Source organism: Ambystoma mexicanum, chromosome 11 (assembly GCF_040938575.1).
Source record: "Ambystoma mexicanum isolate Mex_15411 chromosome 11, UKY_AmexF1_1, whole genome shotgun sequence".
In the NCBI taxonomy this organism is placed as follows: Eukaryota; Metazoa; Chordata; class Amphibia; order Caudata; family Ambystomatidae; genus Ambystoma; species Ambystoma mexicanum.
The window spans coordinates 633,881,392-633,902,668 of record NC_090934.1 but is presented as its reverse complement, the minus strand read 5'-3'; the positions used below and the strand labels follow the sequence as shown (position 1 = coordinate 633,902,668).

General features: G+C 44.9%; 1 protein-coding gene across 3 annotated transcripts in view; it reads left to right on the top strand.

The window, feature by feature from the left end:
* Window positions 1-21,277, top strand: part of LUZP2 (leucine zipper protein 2) — a 1,804,399-nt gene that overhangs the window by 916,369 nt on the left and 866,753 nt on the right. The window lies entirely within an intron of this gene.

Below are 21,277 nucleotides of genomic sequence, written 5' to 3'. Positions count from 1 at the left end.
ATGTTTCCATGGAGTATTCACAATAACATGTGGTATGATCACTAATTTATTTACATTAGTGAGACGATGTTTCCATAGGCCTCTCTCTGCTGATTCATATACGCTCAGCAGACTATTGCATTATATTCCACTCAGAAGCCACACACACATACATACCCTGATTGGAACCACGCACACAGCTATTTATAATTGCTCATAACATTACTTCATCTGCATAGGAAGTTTGGCACATATATTACCTAATAACCTCCCCTTTTATTATGTGATATGGGCTAAATGCACCAGAGAAAGACAGAAGCAAAAAAAAAACCTTTACACAGGCTGTGATTTATAACAGTTTCATTTCAAAATAATACATTACCAGCTTTGCGAGGCAGTCTTTTCTAGAAAAAACAGAAGCGCAACAAGTGCAAAAATACAAGGCATGCCATGTTACCTTTGCAACAATAAAAAGAACAGTCATTTAGATGGCAACATTATAAAGTGCCATTTAAACACAGACGAATTCCCTATCGCTACACTGCCTTTCTAATAGTAGATAATTTGTCCGGCAGTCACAGCAATCTCACTCCATTTGTATATTTACCAGCTATTTGTAGCTTTTCAGCACGCAAAGTCTCCGGGCTTGTCTTTGAGCAGTGACCCAGGGCTTTCTTTTTCTTTCTTTAAAGCACCCAGAGAGAACATGCAGTTCTCAAGCCGGTGCAAAGTGACTAGGAAACCCCAGTCTCTGAAGGTCAGTGGTCCAGCTCCTCACAGCAGCAGAACAAAGGCGACCTCACTGCAACTCCGCAAAATGTCTTCTCCCTCTCCTTCTCCCCGAGCTGCTTCAAGAAACATCTGCTACAGCCCCTAAGGTGACGTGTCACCAATCAAAATACACAATATTCTACCCTCCTTCCTCAACAATGGCTCACTTTTACATTAAGCAACTGTATCTAACTTATTTCCTGCTATTCAAATTTTGCTTCCTGCAAAGACTGTGAACAGAGCAAAGAGAGAGAAAAAAAAATCTGAACACACGTTTAAAATGAATCTCAGCCTGCCTCATTTTGCACATGGAGAACACATTATAATGTTAAGGAGTTAAAATTGTGTTAGGATTTGTTAATCAAGTTAATTAATTAAGTATCTAATGTTTCTCCTGTAATTGAGGTATTTCAGGTGAGAAAAAAATATGGTGTTCTTTTAACATAGATAGCCTGTCTTCATATACCTGTCCATATGTTACCCTGGCAACACATGGCTTGCTGTACCACCTTACAGCAATAATGTGATCCCATGCAGTGGCGCTGCACTCCAAAACACGCTAAATTATACTACAGACCCGAAGGTAGTTGGGCGTAAACATTACAAGGATACTTATCAGCTTAGTTGCACAATGGTTATATACATACATGTTGTATACAGGCATAGAAGAATTATACAAAGTTACAGTGGGTCATCATGATAATGAGGCAAGTATACAGGGTATCAGCTGGTAATACAGTGGCATATATACAATTAGTGTGGATGTCAGCACTAGTGTTTTGAGGAGGTGGGATGGCAGTTAGGGTGTAGGGAGATTCATCAGGAGCTTAGTTAGATATCCTTGGTCCATAGCCAAGCTAGAACTTTTCGCCTGAATGTGGGGTAGGATTGGTCGGTTCTAAGCTCTAATGGGAGTTTGTTCCAGGATTGGGCAGCCGTAACTGGGAAGCTGGAGCCGCCAGTTGTGTTCAGTTTGTATCTGGGAACCTCTAGGGTGAAGGCATTGGTTGATCTTGTGGGCCGGTTTGATGTTTTCCTGTTTATTCTTTCTGTAAAATGAGTACATGTTATTAAGGCATTTGGAGGTAAGGGATAGTGTTTTGAGGACGACCATGTCTTTTATCTTGAGCCAGTGAACATTTCTTTTGAAGGCAGGGATATGATTTATGTAGGGAATATTTAGAGCTGCTCTTAGAGCATTGTTTTGGATTATTTGCAGTTTGTCTATGATGTGCTTGTTAGAACCTACATAAAGTGTGTTGCAATAGTCCAGTCTGGATAGTATGAGTGTGTTGGCAAGGGTGATGCAGCTAGTTTCAGACAGGAATGGTCTGCAAGCTCGGAACAGTTTGCAGGTATATGCTGAGGAAGATGCTAGTGAGTTGACCTGCTTCTTGAGGGAAAGCGCTGAGTCAAGGTAAAAGTCAAGGGTTTTAACAGCCAGTACCACTTTGTCGTCATTGTTGTCGATATTGAAGGTGGGATAGTTAGGGTCAAGTATTTTATGGCTGTCTCGGAGCCTAGGATTAAGAGCACAGTTTTGTCGTCATTCAGACATAGGCCATGGGATGCCATCCATGCCTGAATGAGGTGGTATATCTTATTTACTAAGACTGAGTCCTCCAGGAAGTTGCCCGAAAGGGGAATGAGGATCTCGGTGTCATCTGCGTAATTGGTATAGGTGACACCCAGTCTGTCCAGCTTGTCAAACAGGGGCTTAGTAAATATGTTATACATGGTGGGGGAGACGCAAGATCCCTGAGGTACCCCGGAGGGGACTTGAATGGGACCTGCGGCTGCGAGAGGGGAGAAGACTCTCATGGTGTGGTTCGCTAAGAAGGATTGAACCCAGGTTATGGCATCACTTGAGAAATGGGCGGCTGACCTCAGGTGGTTACATAAAACTGTGTGGTCTACTAGGTCAAAAGCCGCCGATAGGTCAAGGAGGAGTAGCAAAGCTGAGTTTCCTTTGTCCTTTAGCTCGTCAATTTGAGTCTTGAGGTCAATCAGGGCTGTTTCTGTGCCGTGGAGGGGGCAGAAACCAGACTGATGTGTCCCAAGAAGGTTGTTGTCTTCTAGGTAGTCCTGTATCTGTAATTATACTACTCTGTCGAGGATTTTAAGTAAAAAGGGGACCGTGGTGATGGGTCTGTAGATCGTCGGGATGGATGGGTCCAGAGTTTGTTTATTGAGTAAGGGAAGTACCCAGGAGTGTTTAAGGTTGTTTGGTACTAGGTTAGATGTGAATGAGGCATTAATGAGCTTGGAGATGAAGGGGGTTAGATCTCTGGCTGTGTCCTTTATAATTTGGGGTGGGCAGCTGTCTCCTTTGCAGTTGGAGGGTTTGAGCGAGAGCATGATTTTTTCTGTTTCAATAATGGAGACTTTCCTAAAGCTTGGTGTCTGATTTAGCCTTTGGTATCCTATTGTTGAATGTGTCCTTTTTTGAACTAATTATTTATTTTTTGTACAGTTTAGAGAGGTTTGTGAGTCTGAGCTTGTTTTCTTCAGTGGGCAAGCGGTTCCATGTGGATAGCAGCTTGCGTTTTTGTGCCCTTAATTCCTTCAGGTGAGGTGTGAAACCTGCATTGAGGTGTGCTTTCTGTTTGCTTTTGGGAATTTTGACCGGTGCAATAATGTCTAAAGCTTTGGTCATGCTATGGTTCAAGTTTCCGACTAGTAAGGTGGGATCTGTGTCGTTGGGTAGGTTATTGAGGTCAGGGAGAAGATGTGGTAGTAGCTTTTCTGCTGTAATGTCCTTTTTGCTCCTAGTCGGGAGGGACGGTGCCATGACTATGGTGTTAGGACGGATAAGGTCCAGAGAGGCAGAGAAGGTGATTAGGTAGTGGTCGGTCCACGCCTGCAGCGTGGTGTTTGTAATAGTAATGTTGCAGTTTAAATCAGCAACCCAATCTAAAGTCCTTCCTTTGATGTCTGTTGGAGAGGTGATTTTATGTGTCAGGCTGTAGTCTTTTAGAATAGCAGGAACTGACTGGGCATGTTTGTCGTCATTGACGTTAAATCCGAGATTAAGGTCGCCCATGAGCAATATTTGCAAAAGGTCTTTCGTATTGTTGGCTAGAATGCAGTTTAGGTAATCTTCAAAAGAGCCTAGTGGCCCAGGAGGTCTGTAGATCACGTGTATGGTTAAAGTGCGGTTGTTGGAGAGGGAGAGTTTGGCAGTGAGAGTTTTGCAGGATTGGTTGGGTGGAACATTGGCAAGCCTGAGAGCAAGATTGTTTTTGTGGATAATGGCTAGTCCACTGCCTCTGGCATTGGGTCTGTCTGCTCTGAGTATCTGGTATCCATCTGGTATAGCTATCATGAGGGCAGGTCCTGCAGCCTCGTGGAGCCATGTTTCGGTTATGGCCAGTAAGTCCAGATTCTCATTGATTACTGTGTTGGCGATCTCGGTAGCGTGGGCTACCATGGATCTGGCATTAATTCCATTCACCATCATAGCAGTTCAAAAATGTCTCTATATTGACACTGCACATGTTTAGAGGTACTTTTTTGTGATTTATTGATTAAGTTAGTTAGCGGTTTCATTCTGTTTAAAGTCAGTATGAACAATGTTCTCTTTAGTAGAAAAGCACTGTCCATTAGATCTTGCAGGATTAGTCTCCTGCAGTAGTTTTTAAGGGTAGATCGGGACTTTTCAGATGTTTTTATATGATTGTGAAGAACTCAATGGTGGAACATTTTCTGTAACATCATTTTTGGGGATTGCTTTACCGTGACTATGTTGACACTTGTAGATAGAGGGTTAGGTTCATTAGTAAGTCTGTTTTTCTTTGTACATAATGTTTTAATTTTTGTTTTTGCAAGAGGGGCCTTACCTTCTTTAGTACTGACTGGTTTACATTTGTTGAGTGAGGTTACTGCTTGCATATTTTAATGTTTTCTATACATTGTTTTAGAGGTGGTTGACTATATGGTGTAGTTTTAGTCGTATCTGCTCTACTTTTTCTTTCTTTTCTATGGAGTAGCTTTGTTTAGTAGGAATTCTGTTGTGTCTGTTGGGAAAAGAGAAAGTTTGCATTTGGAATTTGTGCATTGTATATGCATGTATGGTGCATGAGTATGTGGGTGTGATTGAAGAGATGAATAGAGTGCTGTTTGATTGTAAGGTTGTATATTAGGTATGGTTGGGAAGGTTGTGGGAGTCAGGGCCCGATTCATAAAATAAAATTGCATGTAAAAAGGGGCGCTTGCGTGGAAAACGCACACAAGCGCCCACTCACCAATTCATGGAACACAATGCGTGGGACTTACCCATGACTTGCGCTGAATCCCTGTGGCTCCAACACATTACAGCAACACCACGGACGTCTTGCACGAGATGCCTAGTGAAGGCTGATACCATCTTGGGCACTCACCAAAAAAGAGGGCGAACACGTGGCATAGGGAACAACAAGCGTAAATGTGGGCGTTACGTGGCAAGTACCACAGTAAAATACTTGCAACACCCACACGTGAGCTAACAAGACAAATTAATGGAATCGAACATGGCTCACCGGCGCGAAGAAAAAGACATGCTAATCTGGAAACACGTCCGCCACGCAAAAGCTGGCGTAAGCGTCATTGCGCTCTAAAAACAATGCATAAAAAGGGCGCGCAAAAGCCAATGCGCGTATACAGCTACGATTGATGTACCATTTTTCACAGCCATGTTCTTGGGACACCGCAGGAGGAGGGGGTACCCAGGGCACTTATTTCTTTACCCAGGACCCGCCTTTTTGGGATACCTGATGACCAAGTCTATGGCAGGTATAGGTTCCCACATCATATCATATCAGACCTGGTCACAGAGTGGGAAGATTACCTCACATCACCCATCCTGTGCTCCCAAGCACTGAGCCCCTTGGAAAAGGTGCTCAATGTACTGCATTTTTTGGCCACTGGGTCATTTCAGCAGACAACTGCCATTGTCAGGTGCATATCTCAGGCCACGCAGTCACGCTGTCTACACCCGGTGTTGGCTATCATGACTGCACGCCCCTCAGTCCGCAGGCACATATACATGCCCAGAATACCCACAGAAAAGCAGGCCATAGTCCAGGACTTTTACGGGGTGGTGGATTTCCCAAAAGTGCTTGGTGCCATCGATTGCACTCATGTGGCCCTACGTCCACCTAGGGCCACAGTGCACATCTATCGCAATTGCAAGCACTGGTATTCAATCAACTTGCAGGTTGTATGTGATGCCAAGGGAATCATAACATCTGAATATGCCAACTATCCTTGGACTACCCATGACAGTTTCATATTCAGAATGTCACCCCTACACCGGGACCTGGAAGCTGGGAGGCATGGCAACACATGGCTCATTTGTGAGTAAATATAGCCTTGAAAATGCATGCATGACTCACACAGACAAAACCATACCACTGACAACCCATCTCACCTACACAGGGGACATTGCCTACCCTCTGAGCACCTACATGATGACGCCAAAATGGATCTCCACCACAGCACCCCAGGTACGATGCAATGCAGCCCATACTGCAACTAGGGCCATAGTGGAGTTCTCATTCAGAGTGCTAAAGTCACGCTTCCGCTCCCTTGACCACTCTGGTGGTGAGCTACCATATGTACCACCAGTAGTGTGTAGGATCATTGTAGCAGCATGTGTCCTGCACAACATTCCAACACGGTGCGGTGTACTGGTGGACGTGGTGGTGCCCCCACATTCCCAACCACATCCACGCCAGCTGTGCATGGGAGGGGAAAGGGCACATGGCGAGGCTGCCCGTACCCAGCTTGGGGCACCATTTTCTACCTAAAATCCAAACCCTGAGGATTGCACACAGCCCTGACACATTCCAGGTGACAATCGATGATGACAAAGGGACAATCATCTGTCCCAAACTTAGCACCGGGAGAACCTGTCCTTGTAAGTGCTACATTGGGTGAATCCCTTAGAATATAAACCAACTGAATTTGGTGTGCACAAAAGTAGCACATGGTAGATGTAGCATGTCACTAACACCATGGCAAAGTACACCTCTAAATGCCTTTATGTCACCAAAACCATCCCACACTCCATGTCACCTGGTCTCCACACCTTGCCATGGCATCCAATGTCAACAGTGTAAATCAAATGGCCATCACTCAACTCCACTGTCACAAAGTGCTCAACAATCAATGGAACCAGTTCATAAACAAGTCACTCTCACATATCAAACTATCAATGTACACAGGGACACCAATTGCGTAGTACAACATACCAGATACACAGGCTTGAATAGTGAATATGTCTGACAGTGACCAATCATAATTGCACAAGTGCCTCAACATGTCGTAACTTGCACATACCACACTTCCATTAGTTGGTGTGGCCGTGATAACTATAGTGGGCAGGGAAGCACATCCAGACTGAAGGCCAACAATAATACACATAGGCAAGCCAATACAAGAAGATGGAACATGATCAAAGGATGGATCCCAATGTACAAACAAAAAGGGATGGCAACCATGCACTACGCACACAGTCATGAATCCCACTGGGGGTGTATACACAGGTCAGTCTTGAGACTGTCCACAGATAGAATGGAAGCCCAATGCGTCTGTGTAAGTTACTTTCACATGCTGCCCTCCTTGGAAGCCCATGGAAAGGGGAAGCAGGTGTGGCATATGTGTCTGGACCCAAGGCACAAACACCAACACGAGACAAGCCTCTATGGGTCCAGCTGGAACCTACAGTGGATGTCCTCAGATGCCACACAAACACACAAAGCAATAGACAAAAAACAACAAAAAATAGCCAATGATGGATGGGGGGAGGGGGTTTAGGAGGGTTTAGGTGCAGGGTGCATGTCAACACCAACATGTGCGGATGTTGAGAAGAAAAAATAAAACCCCTCCATGGGTTCATGGGCCACATGGATATAATGGATTGGGAGACCTGTCGCTGTTGTCACCACCCTCTGGTGTAGCATTAGACGATGGTAGTGTTAAAGGAGCATCACCACGCATAGCCCTGGTCTGGTCCTCCATGGCATCGGCCATGCGGGACTGATATGCATGCATCTGCAACATGATGTCTCTGAGGTCCCCATGCAACACCTCACGGCAGGACTTTTCTGTGATGGTATGAGTCAACTGTTGCATCTGCTGTTCAGACAGCCTCCTGCGGGCTGCCTCAAGTGCAGCTAGTGTAGTTCTGAGGAACCTATACTCTTCCCTCAGGGCTTTCCTGTGTGAACGACCCTCTGCAGCCAGGGATACCCGCAGAGCGCTGAGTTCTGCCATAGGCTCCTGTTGCTGGCCTCCATGTGCAGCCTGTGTGAGCGTCATGTGGACTGCATTGCCTGCAGCTGGAGCTCCACCTGTCTTTCTGGGGGGATCATGGAATTGGCCTGCCTTTCCATGCTCTGAACCAACATCTCATAGGAACCCCCCTGTTGCCGTGCAACACCATACATGGACTGCTCCCACACAGTATTGCCAGCTGACACATGGACACTGTGTTGGCGGATCCCATACCTGGCAGACCCAAGGGAACCTGGCCCTTGATGTGATGGGCCTATCTGTAGCTGCAGGACTGCATCCCTCCCTTGATCAGCTGTCCCAAGAACAGGAGCCAATACTATGCAGCGTGACCCTGCATCTGTAACCACCACAGATGGACGTACCAACACTGACTGGCCCTGTGAGGGGTCTTCACCCCCTGAATGCATTTTGGGCCACAACAGCACCCACAGTTAATGCTCTCACCTGCGACAGTGTTGAGGAAGCCATATCTGGTTCAACACCAGACCCAAAGTAATCATCAGAGGCAGACTCCGACTGAGTCAGGTCAAGGATGGACTGTAGTACCAATGGATCATCATTGGATACCAAACCACATCCTCCACGGGTGGTTGGTAGCCGCTCAGTATCCTGTACCACCTCCCCCTCCTCTGCATCAAGTGCCTCATCACCAGCACATTGACAGAAAAGGATACGAAGACCAATGTTAATTGCATAGCCCACTCACACAGATACCACAATGTTGACATGCAACACATTAATCTGCCATTTCACTCATGGCACAAAAACTACACACATATGCAGTGTAAATGGAAGGGAAGGGAAGGGAACTATGAATGCAGCCATGGATGTGTGATCAAGGGCTCAACAACACATGTAGTGCCTGGTGCATAGCACCTGCTTCACACACAAGCACCTAACGTGCATAGTTCACACAATACACAGATGCCACATAGCTATGCCTGAACTGCTGAACAGCATGAGATGGAACCTGATGACTACAGTCCCAGAGCCATGTACAATAGTTGTGACATGACATTACATTGTATTCACAAAATCAAAATACACAAGTATCACAATGCACACCGATGCTAGGGTGTCGGAATAGAGTGAAGACAAGCACACTGATACCATGATGCAAGGTCACATTGACATCACGCCAGTGAATAGGCATGTTGAAGAGGATACCTGGGTTTGGAAGTGAGAGGGGGCAGTGCAGAACATGTGAACACCCTCAATTTCAAACACAAATACATCACCAGTAATTGAAATATTGCGGCCTGTTGGCAGTGGAAGGGCAAATGCAGACATCAGGTGTCAAGTGGCGGTCATGAGTAGTAGGGATACAGTAAATAGACATCAAGTGCGGGGGATGCCGGGGATGCATTGCATGGGTGAAAATGTTGTCTCAGAGGACCGTGTCAGAGTTCAGAGCCTGTTTGCTTCGTTTTGCAAATAGTTGTTTTCATCATTCATTTTATTCATTACCTCCTGCATGTCGCACATTTGCATTTGGCACTCATTAAATTCTTTATTCCTCTTGTCTCTTTCTTGGAGCATTTTAACCATTTCTTGTTCCGCATTTTGGAGGTCACTTTCTTTCTCATAATGTTCTTTTTGTAAAATCTGCATCTCTGACACAACCTCATCTTTATCTTGTCTAATGTGGTCCACCAATGCTTTTAAGTGTACCAATTATTGCTCACTGTCCTCAAATTGTTTCTTGCTTTTGGACAATTGAACATCAAAATCTCTGCATTTTAACTGCATGTTTTTTTGGCATACATCCAATTCTGCTCTTAACATTTCCTGATTTTTACTTGCCCCATCTAAGTCAGTATTTAACCTGTTAATTAGCTGGGTGTCATTTTCTTGCATTCGCAGGGACCTATTCAAAATAAACCAGATTTTGGTGCATAGCCGTATCAAACAGTCTTTCTCTGCATTTTTATCGGCTGCATTTAATAACCTTAGAAGGCAGACCTGAATTATGCTGCCTTCTGCAAAAATATTGTCTAGTTTTTCTTTCTGCACCTCACCCTGAATGCGGTCATGCCATTCTAAGGTACTGTTTGATTACCACGTCCCATGTGCGAATAACTTTGCCTCTTAATATTGCACTAGGTCTGAGAATGTGGTTTCCCTTTGAGACATTCTGAAATTCGTTTTTTAGTGACACACTGCTATTATGAAATGGGTTCCCTTTAATGTACAGATGACAGTGTGAGACACACTGGCCACGCCCAGTAGGTGCTCTATGATCACTTTCCCGGCCTGCAACAAACCATAAATATGTAGGGTAAGATGTGTTTTGAAACTTAGCTATTTCTTTTTTGTATGTCTTTATTAGGATGTTGGTGTTTATAAGATTTTCAGTAATGTTTTCTAAAGATACAGAATTTTCTAAGTGACCTTCAGTTCCAAAGTGTTTACATTGGATGTGCTCTATATCTTGAAGCAGTTCTTTGGCTTTTCCATGTAGGAGAATGTTATTTTAATGTTGCAGTTCTAAAGCAGGACTTTATGCAAAGTACAGTCGAGGCACAAGATTCCATATCGTAGAATTGTCGTGTCGCTAACATTTTGATGTGGTGAAAAGTGCTTTTGCAAGTAGTTCCTAAAATTCAGGCTAATGAATGTCCTTGCAGACCAGTGTGGCTGCACACTGGACAGGAGTTTATGGTTTGTAATGGGTTCATTTTAGTTTTGTCTTTTAGTTTCACATAGTGATTGAGGAATTGTCATAAAGATGTAAAGGATTGTTGAGCTGCATATCCATGTGTACAATGGATAGTTAGAAATTAGTATTTGGTTCAAAGTTTGTTGGGGAGTTTTTTTCTTTAAGGGTTTGTTTTACCACAATGGTGTGTTCAACCATTTCATACTCTCGACCATTATTGTCTATGTCAATTTTTTGTTTGTTGTTCTTGTTTATAAGCTTCTTCATTGAAGTATGGTTATGTGCTGCTTGTGTTTGTTTGTTTGTTTGTTTATTTGATATGGCGCAACCGAGACTTGTAGGGTATTTTGTGTAGATTTAGGGCCCAGCGGTATTTTCTTACCGCCAAAAACAAAAACAATTTAGCAATAATCACTCCTTGCATTTAGATTGGGTTTGGTATTATAATGGTATAGTGGCGATGCATTATTTCAGTACACAGATACTTTTGGTTGGTATACATTTTGTTGTGGTATAGTGATGAGCATGATTTTCTGTTCTACTTGTGGTCCCCAATATACAAAACCCCCTTCTTCTTGCTTGGTCTGTTCGTGTGATCACTAGAGAGACCTTGGGCCTACATTTTATGGATACCACAATTTTCACATAGAGTGCCGCCTATGGCTGTTATCACTAATTTATTTTCATTAGTGAGACTATGTTTCCATGGAGTATTCACAATAAAATGTGGTATTATCACTAATTTATTTACATTAGTGAGACTATGTTTCCATGGAGTATTCACAATAACATGTGGTATGATCACTAATTTATTTACATTAGTGAGACGATGTTTCCATAGGCCTCTCTCTGCTGATTCATATACGCTCAGCAGACTATTGCATTATATTCCACTCAGAAGCCACACACACATACATACCCTGATTGGAACCACGCACACAGCTATTTATAATTGCTCATAACATTACTTCATCTGCATAGGAAGTTTGGCACATATATTACCTAATAACCTCCACTTTTATTATGTGATATGGGCTAAATGCACCAGAGAAAGACAGAAGCAAAAAAAAAACCTTTACACAGGCTGTGATTTATAACAGTTTCATTTCAAAATAATACATTACCAGCTTTGCGAGGCAGTCTTTTCTAGAAAAAACAGAAGCGCAACAAGTGCAAAAATACAAGGCATGCCATGTTACCTTTGCAACAATAAAAAGAACAGTCATTTAGATGGCAACATTATAAAGTGCCATTTAAACACAGGCGAATTCCCTATCGCTACACTGCCTGTCTAATAGTAGATAATTTGTCCGGCAGTCACAGCAATCTCACTCCATTTGTATATTTACCAGCTATTTGTAGCTTTTCAGCACGCAAAGTCTCCTGGCTTGTCGTCTTTGAGCAGTGACCCAGGGCTTTCTTTTTCTTTCTTTAAAGCACCCAGAGAGAACATGCAGTTCTCAAGCCGGTGCAAAGTGACTAGGAAACCCCAGTCTCTGAAGGTCAGTGGTCCAGCTCCTCACAGCAGCAGAACAAAGGCGACCTCACTGCAACTCCGCAAAATGTCTTCTCCCTCTCCTTCTCCCCGAGCTGCTTCAAGAAACATCTGCTACAGCCCCTAAGGTGACGTGTCACCAATCAAAATACACAATATTCTACCCTCCTTCCTCAACAATGGCTCACTTTTACATTAAGCAACTGTATCTAACTTATTTCCTGCTATTCAAATTTTGCTTCCTGCAAAGACTGTGAACAGAGCAAAGAGAGAGAAAAAAAAATCTGAACACACGTTTAAAATGAATCTCAGCCTGCCTCATTTTGCACATGGAGAACACATTATAATGTTAAGGAGTTAAAATTGTGTTAGGATTTGTTAATCAAGTTAATTAATTAAGTATCTAATGTTTCTCCTGTAATTGAGGTATTTCAGGTGAGAAAAAAATATGGTGTTCTTTTAACATAGATAGCCTGTCTTCATATACCTGTCCATATGTTACCCTGGCAACACATGGCTTGCTGTACCACCTTACAGCAATAATGTGATCCCATGCAGTGGCGCTGCACTCCAAAACACGCTAAATTATACTACAGACCCGAAGGTAGTTGGGCGTAAACATTACAAGGATACTTATCAGCTTAGTTGCACAATGGTTATATACATACATGTTGTATACAGGCATAGAAGAATTATACAAAGTTACAGTGGGTCATCATGATAATGAGGCAAGTATACAGGGTATCAGCTGGTAATACAGTGGCATATATACAATTAGTGTGGATGTCAGCACTAGTGTTTTGAGGAGGTGGGATGGCAGTTAGGGTGTAGGGAGATTCATCAGGAGCTTAGTTAGATATCCTTGGTCCATAGCCAAGCTAGAACTTTTCGCCTGAATGTGGGGTAGGATTGGTCGGTTCTAAGCTCTAATGGGAGTTTGTTCCAGGATTGGGCAGCCGTAACTGGGAAGCTGGAGCCGCCAGTTGTGTTCAGTTTGTATCTGGGAACCTCTAGGGTGAAGGCATTGGTTGATCTTGTGGGCCGGTTTGATGTTTTCCTGTTTATTCTTTCTGTAAAATGAGTATATGTTATTAAGGCATTTGGAGGTAAGGGATAGTGTTTTGAGGACGACCATGTCTTTTATCTTGAGCCAGTGAAGAAGGCAGGGATATGATTTATGTAGGGAATATTTAGAGCTGCTCTTAGAGCATTGTTTTGGATTATTTGCAGTTTGTCTATGATGTGCTTGTTAGAACCTACATAAAGTGTGTTGCAATAGTCCAGTCTGGATAGTATGAGTGTGTTGGCAAGGGTGATGCAGCTAGTTTCGGACAGGAATGGTCTGCAAGCTCGGAACAGTTTGCAGGTATATGCTGAGGAAGATGCTAGTGAGTTGACCTGCTTCTTGAGGGAAAGCGCTGAGTCAAGGTAAAAGTCAAGGGTTTTAACAGCCAGTACCACTTTGTCGTCATTGTTGTCGATATTGAAGGTGGCATAGTTAGGGTCAAGTATTTTATGGCTGTCTCGGAGCCTAGGATTAAGAGCACAGTTTTGTCGTCATTCAGACATAGGCCATGGGATGCCATCCATGCCTGAATGAGGTGGTATATCTTATTTACTAAGACTGAGTCCTCCAGGAAGTTGCCCGAAAGGGGAATGAGGATCTCGGTGTCATCTGCGTAATTGGTATAGGTGACACCCAGTCTGTCCAGCTTGTCAAACAGGGGCTTAGTAAATATGTTATACATGGTGGGGGAGACGCAAGATCCCTGAGGTACCCCGGATGGGACTTGAATGGGACCTGCGGCTGCGAGAGGGGAGAAGACTCTCATGGTGTGGTTCGCTAAGAAGGATTGAACCCAGGTTATGGCATCACTTGAGAAATGGGCGGCTGACCTCAGGTGGTTACATAAAACTGTGTGGTCTACTAGGTCAAAAGCCGCCGATAGGTCAAGGAGGAGTAGCAAAGCTGAGTTTCCTTTGTCCTTTAGCTCGTCAATTTGAGTCTTGAGGTCAATCAGGGCTGTTTCTGTGCCGTGGAGGGGGCAGAAACCAGACTGATGTGTCCCAAGGAGGTTGTTGTCTTCTAGGTAGTCCTGTATCTGTAATTATACTACTCTGTCGAGGATTTTAAGTAAAAAGGGGACCGTGGTGATGGGTCTGTAGATCGTCGGGATGGATGGGTCCAGAGTTTGTTTATTGAGTAAGGGAAGTACCCAGGAGTGTTTAAGGTTGTTTGGTACTAGGTTAGATGTGAATGAGGCATTAATGAGCTTGGAGATGAAGGGGGTTAGATCTCTGGCTGTGTCCTTTATAATTTGGGGTGGGCAGCTGTCTCCTTTGCAGTTGGAGGGTTTGAGCGAGAGCATGATTTTTTCTGTTTCAATAATGGAGACTTTCCTAAAGCTTGGTGTCTGATTTAGCCTTTGGTATCCTATTGTTGAATGTGTCCTTTTTTGAACTAATTATTTATTTTTTGTACAGTTTAGAGAGGTTTGTGAGTCTGAGCTTGTTTTCTTCAGTGGGCAAGCGGTTCCATGTGGATAGCAGCTTGCGTTTTTGTGCCCTTAATTCCTTCAGGTGAGGTGTGAAACCTGCATTGAGGTGTGCTTTCTGTTTGCTTTTGGGAATTTTGACCGGTGCAATAATGTCTAAAGCTTTGGTCATGCTATGGTTCAAGTTTTCGACTAGTAAGGTGGGATCTGTGTCGTTGGGTAGGATATTGAGGTCAGGGAGAAGATGTGGTAGTAGCTTTTCTGCTGTAATGTCCTTTTTGCTCCTAGTCGGGAGGGACGGTGCCATGACTATGGTGTTAGGACGGATAAGGTCCAGAGAGGCAGAGAAGGTGATTAGGTAGTGGTCGGTCCACGCCTGCAGCGTGGTGTTTGTAATAGTAATGTTGCAGTTTAAATCAGCAACCCAATCTAAAGTCCTTCCTTTGATGTCTGTTGGAGAGGTGATTTTATGTGTCAGGCTGTAGTCTTTTAGAATAGCAGGAACTGACTGGGCATGTTTGTCGTCATTGACGTTAAATCCGAGATTAAGGTCGCCCATGAGCAATATTTGCAAAAGGTCTTTCGTATTGTTGGCTAGAATGCAGTTTAGGTAATCTTCAAAAGAGCCTAGTGGCCCAGGAGGTCTGTAGATCACGTTTATGGTTAAAGTGCGGTTGTTGGAGAGGGAGAGTTTGGCAGTGAGAGTTTTGCAGGATTGGTTGGGTGGAACATTGGCAAGCCTGAGAGCAAGATTGTTTTTGTGGATAATGGCTAGTCCACTGCCTCTGGCATTGGGTCTGTCTGCTCTGAGGATCTGGTATCCATCTGGTATAGCTATCATGAGGGCAGGTCCTGCAGCCTCGTGGAGCCATGTTTCGGTTATGGCCAGTAAGTCCAGATTCTCATTGATTACTGTGTTGGCGATCTCGGTAGCGTGGGCTACCATGGATCTGGCATTAATTCCATTCACCATCATAGCAGTTCAAAAATGTCTCTATATTGACACTGCACATGTTTAGAGGTACTTTTTTGTGATTTATTGATTAAGTTAGTTAGCGGTTTCATTCTGTTTAAAGTCAGTATGAACAATGTTCTCTTTAGTAGAAAAGCACTGTCCATTAGATCTTGCAGGATTAGTCTCCTGCAGTAGTTTTTAAGGGTAGATCGGGACTTTTCAGATGTTTTTATATGATTGTGAAGAACTCAATGGTGGAACATTTTCTGTAACATCATTTTTGGGGATTGCTTTACCGTGACTATGTTGACACTTGTAGATAGAGGGTTAGGTTCATTAGTAAGTCTGTTTTTCTTTGTACATAATGTTTTAATTTTTGTTTTTGCAAGAGGGGCCTTACCTTCTTTAGTACTGACTGGTTTACATTTGTTGAGTGAGGTTACTGCTTGCATATTTTAATGTTTTCTATACATTGTTTTAGAGGTGGTTGACTATATGGTGTAGTTTTAGTCGTATCTGCTCTACTTTTTCTTTCTTTTCTATGGAGTAGCTTTGTTTAGTAGGAATTCTGTTGTGTCTGTTGGGAAAAGAGAAAGTTTGCATTTGGAATTTGTGCATTGTATATGCATGTATGGTGCATGAGTATGTGGGTGTGATTGAAGAGATGAATAGAGTGCTGTTTGATTGTAAGGTTGTATATTAGGTATGGTTGGGAAGGTTGTGGGAGTCAGGGCCCGATTCATAAAATAAAATTGCATGTAAAAAGGGGCGCTTGCGTGGAAAACGCACACAAGCGCCCACTCACCAATTCATGGAACACAATGCGTGGGACTTACCCATGACTTGCGCTGAATCCCTGTGGCTCCAACACATTACAGCAACACCACGGACGTCTTGCACGAGATGCCTAGTGAAGGCTGATACCATCTTGGGCACTCACCAAAAAAGAGGGCGAACACGTGGCATAGGGAACAACAAGCGTAAATGTGGGCGTTACGTGGCAAGTACCACAGTAAAATACTTGCAACACCCACACGTGAGCTAACAAGACAAATTAATGGAATCGAACATGGCTCACCGGCGCGAAGAAAAAGACATGCTAATCTGGAAACACGTCCGCCACGCAAAAGCTGGCGTAAGCGTCATTGCGCTCTAAAAACAATGCATAAAAAGGGCGCGCAAAAGCCAATGCGCGTATACAGCTACGATTGATGTACCATTTTTCACAGCCATGTTCTTGGGACACCGCAGGAGGAGGGGGTACCCAGGGCACTTATTTCTTTACCCAGGACCCGCCTTTTTGGGATACCTGATGACCAAGTCTATGGCAGGTATAGGTTCCCACATCATATCATATCAGACCTGGTCACAGAGTGGGAAGATTACCTCACATCACCCATCCTGTGCTCCCAAGCACTGAGCCCCTTGGAAAAGGTGCTCAATGTACTGCATTTTTTGGCCACTGGGTCATTTCAGCAGACAACTGCCATTGTCAGGTGCATATCTCAGGCCACGCAGTCACGCTGTCTACACCCGGTGTTGGCTATCATGACTGCACGCCCCTCAGTCCGCAGGCACATATACATGCCCAGAATACCCACAGAAAAGCAGGCCATAGTCCAGGACTTTTACGGGGTGGTGGATTTCCCAAAAGTGCTTGGTGCCATCGATTGCACTCATGTGGCCCTACGTCCACCTAGGGCCACAGTGCACATCTATCGCAATTGCAAGCACTGGTATTCAATCAACTTGCAGGTTGTATGTGATGCCAAGGGAATCATAACATCTGAATATGCCAACTATCCTTGGACTACCCATGACAGTTTCATATTCAGAATGTCACCCCTACACCGGGACCTGGAAGCTGGGAGGCATGGCAACACATGGCTCATTTGTGAGTAAATATAGCCTTGAAAATGCATGCATGACTCACACAGACAAAACCATACCACTGACAACCCATCTCACCTACACAGGGGACATTGCCTACCCTCTGAGCACCTACATGATGACGCCAAAATGGATCTCCACCACAGCACCCCAGGTACGATGCAATGCAGCCCATACTGCAACTAGGGCCATAGTGGAGTTCTCATTCAGAGTGCTAAAGTCACGCTTCCGCTCCCTTGACCACTCTGGTGGTGAGCTACCATATGTACCACCAGTAGTGTGTAGGATCATTGTAGCAGCATGTGTCCTGCACAACATTCCAACACAGTGCGGTGTACTGGTGGACATGGTGGTGCCCCCACATTCCCAACCACATCCACGCCAGCTGTGCATGGGAGGGGAAAGGGCACATGGCGAGGCTGCCCGTACCCAGTTTGGGGCACCATTTTCTACCTAAAATCCAAACCCTGAGGATTGCACACAGCCCTGACACATTCCAGGTGACAATCGATGATGACAAAGGGACAATCATCTGTCCCAAACTTAGCACCGGGAGAACCTGTCCTTGTAAGTGCTACATTGGGTGAATCCCTTAGAATATAAACCAACTGAATTTGGTGTGCACAAAAGTAGCACATGGTAGATGTAGCATGTCACTAACACCATGGCAAAGTACACCTCTAAATGCCTTTATGTCACCAAAACCATCCCACACTCCATGTCACCTGGTCTCCACACCTTGCCATGGCATCCAATGTCAACAGTGTAAATCAAATGGCCATCACTCAACTCCACTGTCACAAAGTGCTCAACAATCAATGGAACCAGTTCATAAACAAGTCACTCTCACATATCAAACTATCAATGTACACAGGGACACCAATTGGGTAGTACAACATACCAGATACACAGGCTTGAATAGTGAATATGTCTGACAGTGACCAATCATAATTGCACAAGTGCCTCAACATGTCGTAACTTGCACATACCACACTTCCATTAGTTGGTGTGGCCGTGATAACTATAGTGGGCAGGGAAGCACATCCAGACTGAAGGCCAACAATAATACACATAGGCAAGCCAATACAAGAAGATGGAACATGATCAAAGGATGGATCCCAATGTACAAACAAAAAGGGATGGCAACCATGCACTACGCACACAGTCATGAATCCCACTGGGGGTGTATACACAGGTCAGTCTTGAGACTGTCCACAGATAGAATGGAAGCCCAATGCGTCTGTGTAAGTTACTTTCACATGCTGCCCTCCTTGGAAGCCCATGGAAAGGGGAAGCAGGTGTGGCATATGTGTCTGGACCCAAGGCACAAACACCAACACGAGACAAGCCTTTATGGGTCCAGCTGGAACCTACAGTGGATGTCCTCAGATGCCACACAAACACACAAAGCAACACACTGTCACATAAATGCACAATAGACAAAAAACAACAAAAAATAGCCAATGATGGATGGGGGGAGGGGGTTTAGGAGGGTTTAGGTGCAGGGTGCATGTCAACACCAACATGTGCGGATGTTGAGAAGAAAAAATAAAACCCCTCCATGGGTTCATGGGCCACATGGATATAATGGATTGGGAGACCTGTCGCTGTTGTCACCACCCTCTGGTGTAGCATTAGACGATGGTAGTGTTAAAGGAGCATCACCCCGCATAGCCCTGGTCTGGTCCTCCATGGCATCGGCCATGCGGGACTGATATGCATGCATCTGCAACATGATGTCTCTGAGGTCCCCATGCAACACCTCACGGCAGGACTTTTCTGTGATGGTATGAGTCAACTGTTGCATCTGCTGTTCAGACAGCCTCCTGCGGGCTGCCTCAAGTGCAGCTAGTGTAGTTCTGAGGAACCTATACTCTTCCCTCAGGGCTTTCCTGTGTGAACGACCCTCTGCAGCCAGGGATACCCGCAGAGCGCTGAGTTCTGCCATAGGCTCCTGTTGCTGGCCTCCATGTGCAGCCTGTGTGAGCGTCATGTGGACTGCATTGCCTGCAGCTGGAGCTCCACCTGTCTTTCTGGGGGGATCATGGAATTGGCCTGCCTTTCCATGCTCTGAACCAACATCTCATAGGAACCCCCCTGTTGCCGTGCAACACCATACATGGACTGCTCCCACACAGTATTGCCAGCTGACACATGGACACTGTGTTGGCGGATCCCATACCTGGCAGACCCAAGGGAACCTGGCCCTTGATGTGATGGGCCTATCTGTAGCTGCAGGACTGCATCCCTCCCTTGATCAGCTGTCCCAAGAACAGGAGCCAATACTATGCAGCGTGACCCTGCATCTGTAACCACCACAGATGGACGTACCAACACTGACTGGCCCTGTGAGGGGTCTTCACCCCCTGAATGCATTTTGGGCCACAACAGCACCCACAGTTAATGCTCTCACCTGCGACAGTGTTGAGGAAGCCATATCTGGTTCAACACCAGACCCAAAGTAATCATCAGAGGCAGACTCCGACTGAGTCAGGTCAAGGATGGACTGTAGTACCAATGGATCATCATTGGATACCAAACCACATCCTCCACGGGTGGTTGGTAGCCGCTCAGTATCCTGTACCACCTCCCCCTCCTCTGCATCAAGTGCCTCATCACCAGCACATTGACAGAAAAGGATACGAAGACCAATGTTAATTGCATAGCCCACTCACACAGATACCACAATGTTGACATGCAACACATTAATCTGCCATTTCACTCATGGCACAAAAACTACACACATATGCAGTGTAAATGGAAGGGAAGGGAAGGGAACTATGAATGCAGCCATGGATGTGTGATCAAGGGCTCAACAACACATGTAGTGCCTGGTGCATAGCACCTGCTTCACACACAAGCACCTAACGTGCATAGTTCACACAATACACAGATGCCACATAGCTATGCCTGAACTGCTGAACAGCATGAGATGGAACCTGATGACTACAGTCCCAGAGCCATGTACAATAGTTGTGACATGACATTACATTGTATTCACAAAATCAAAATACACAAGTATCACAATGCACACCGATGCTAGGGTGTCGGAATAGAGTGAAGACAAGCACACTGATACCATGATGCAAGGTCACATTGACATCACGCCAGTGAATAGGCATGTTGAAGAGGATACCTGGGTTTGGAAGTGAGAGGGGGCAGTGCAGAACATGTGAACACCCTCAATTTCAAACACAAATACATCACCAGTAATTGAAATATTGCGGCCTGTTGGCAGTGGAAGGGCAAATGCAGACATCAGGTGTCAAGTGGCGGTCATGAGTAGTAGGGATACAGTAAATAGACATCAAGTGCGGGGGATGCCGGGGATGCATTGCATGGGTGAAAATGTTGTCTCAGAGGACCGTGTCAGAGTTCAGATTGTTGCCAGGTCACTAGTACATCATCTCAGTCATCCTGGACTCCAGCAGGGGAGAGGAGGAGAATAAGTCCAACACATGAGGAAGCATCAGATGTGCCTACATAGGTTCAGCTCCAGCTCCATTGAGGCAGGGAGGCTGTACCAGAGGCCGGACCCAGCCGAAGACATACATTAACCACAAACCCACTGCAATGAGGAGCTACTGAACAAGAGTGAATGGGAAATGGATGAGTGAAGACAGGTAAGCAAATCTTGAAGATGCAGTTATAGTAATATCAGCACCAGGACCCCTAAGGACTAGTGAACAATGCACAGGGTTTAGAAAAGAACAGCCATAGCCACTGGGAGACAGTGGCATCATCACAGTCTGAGGGAG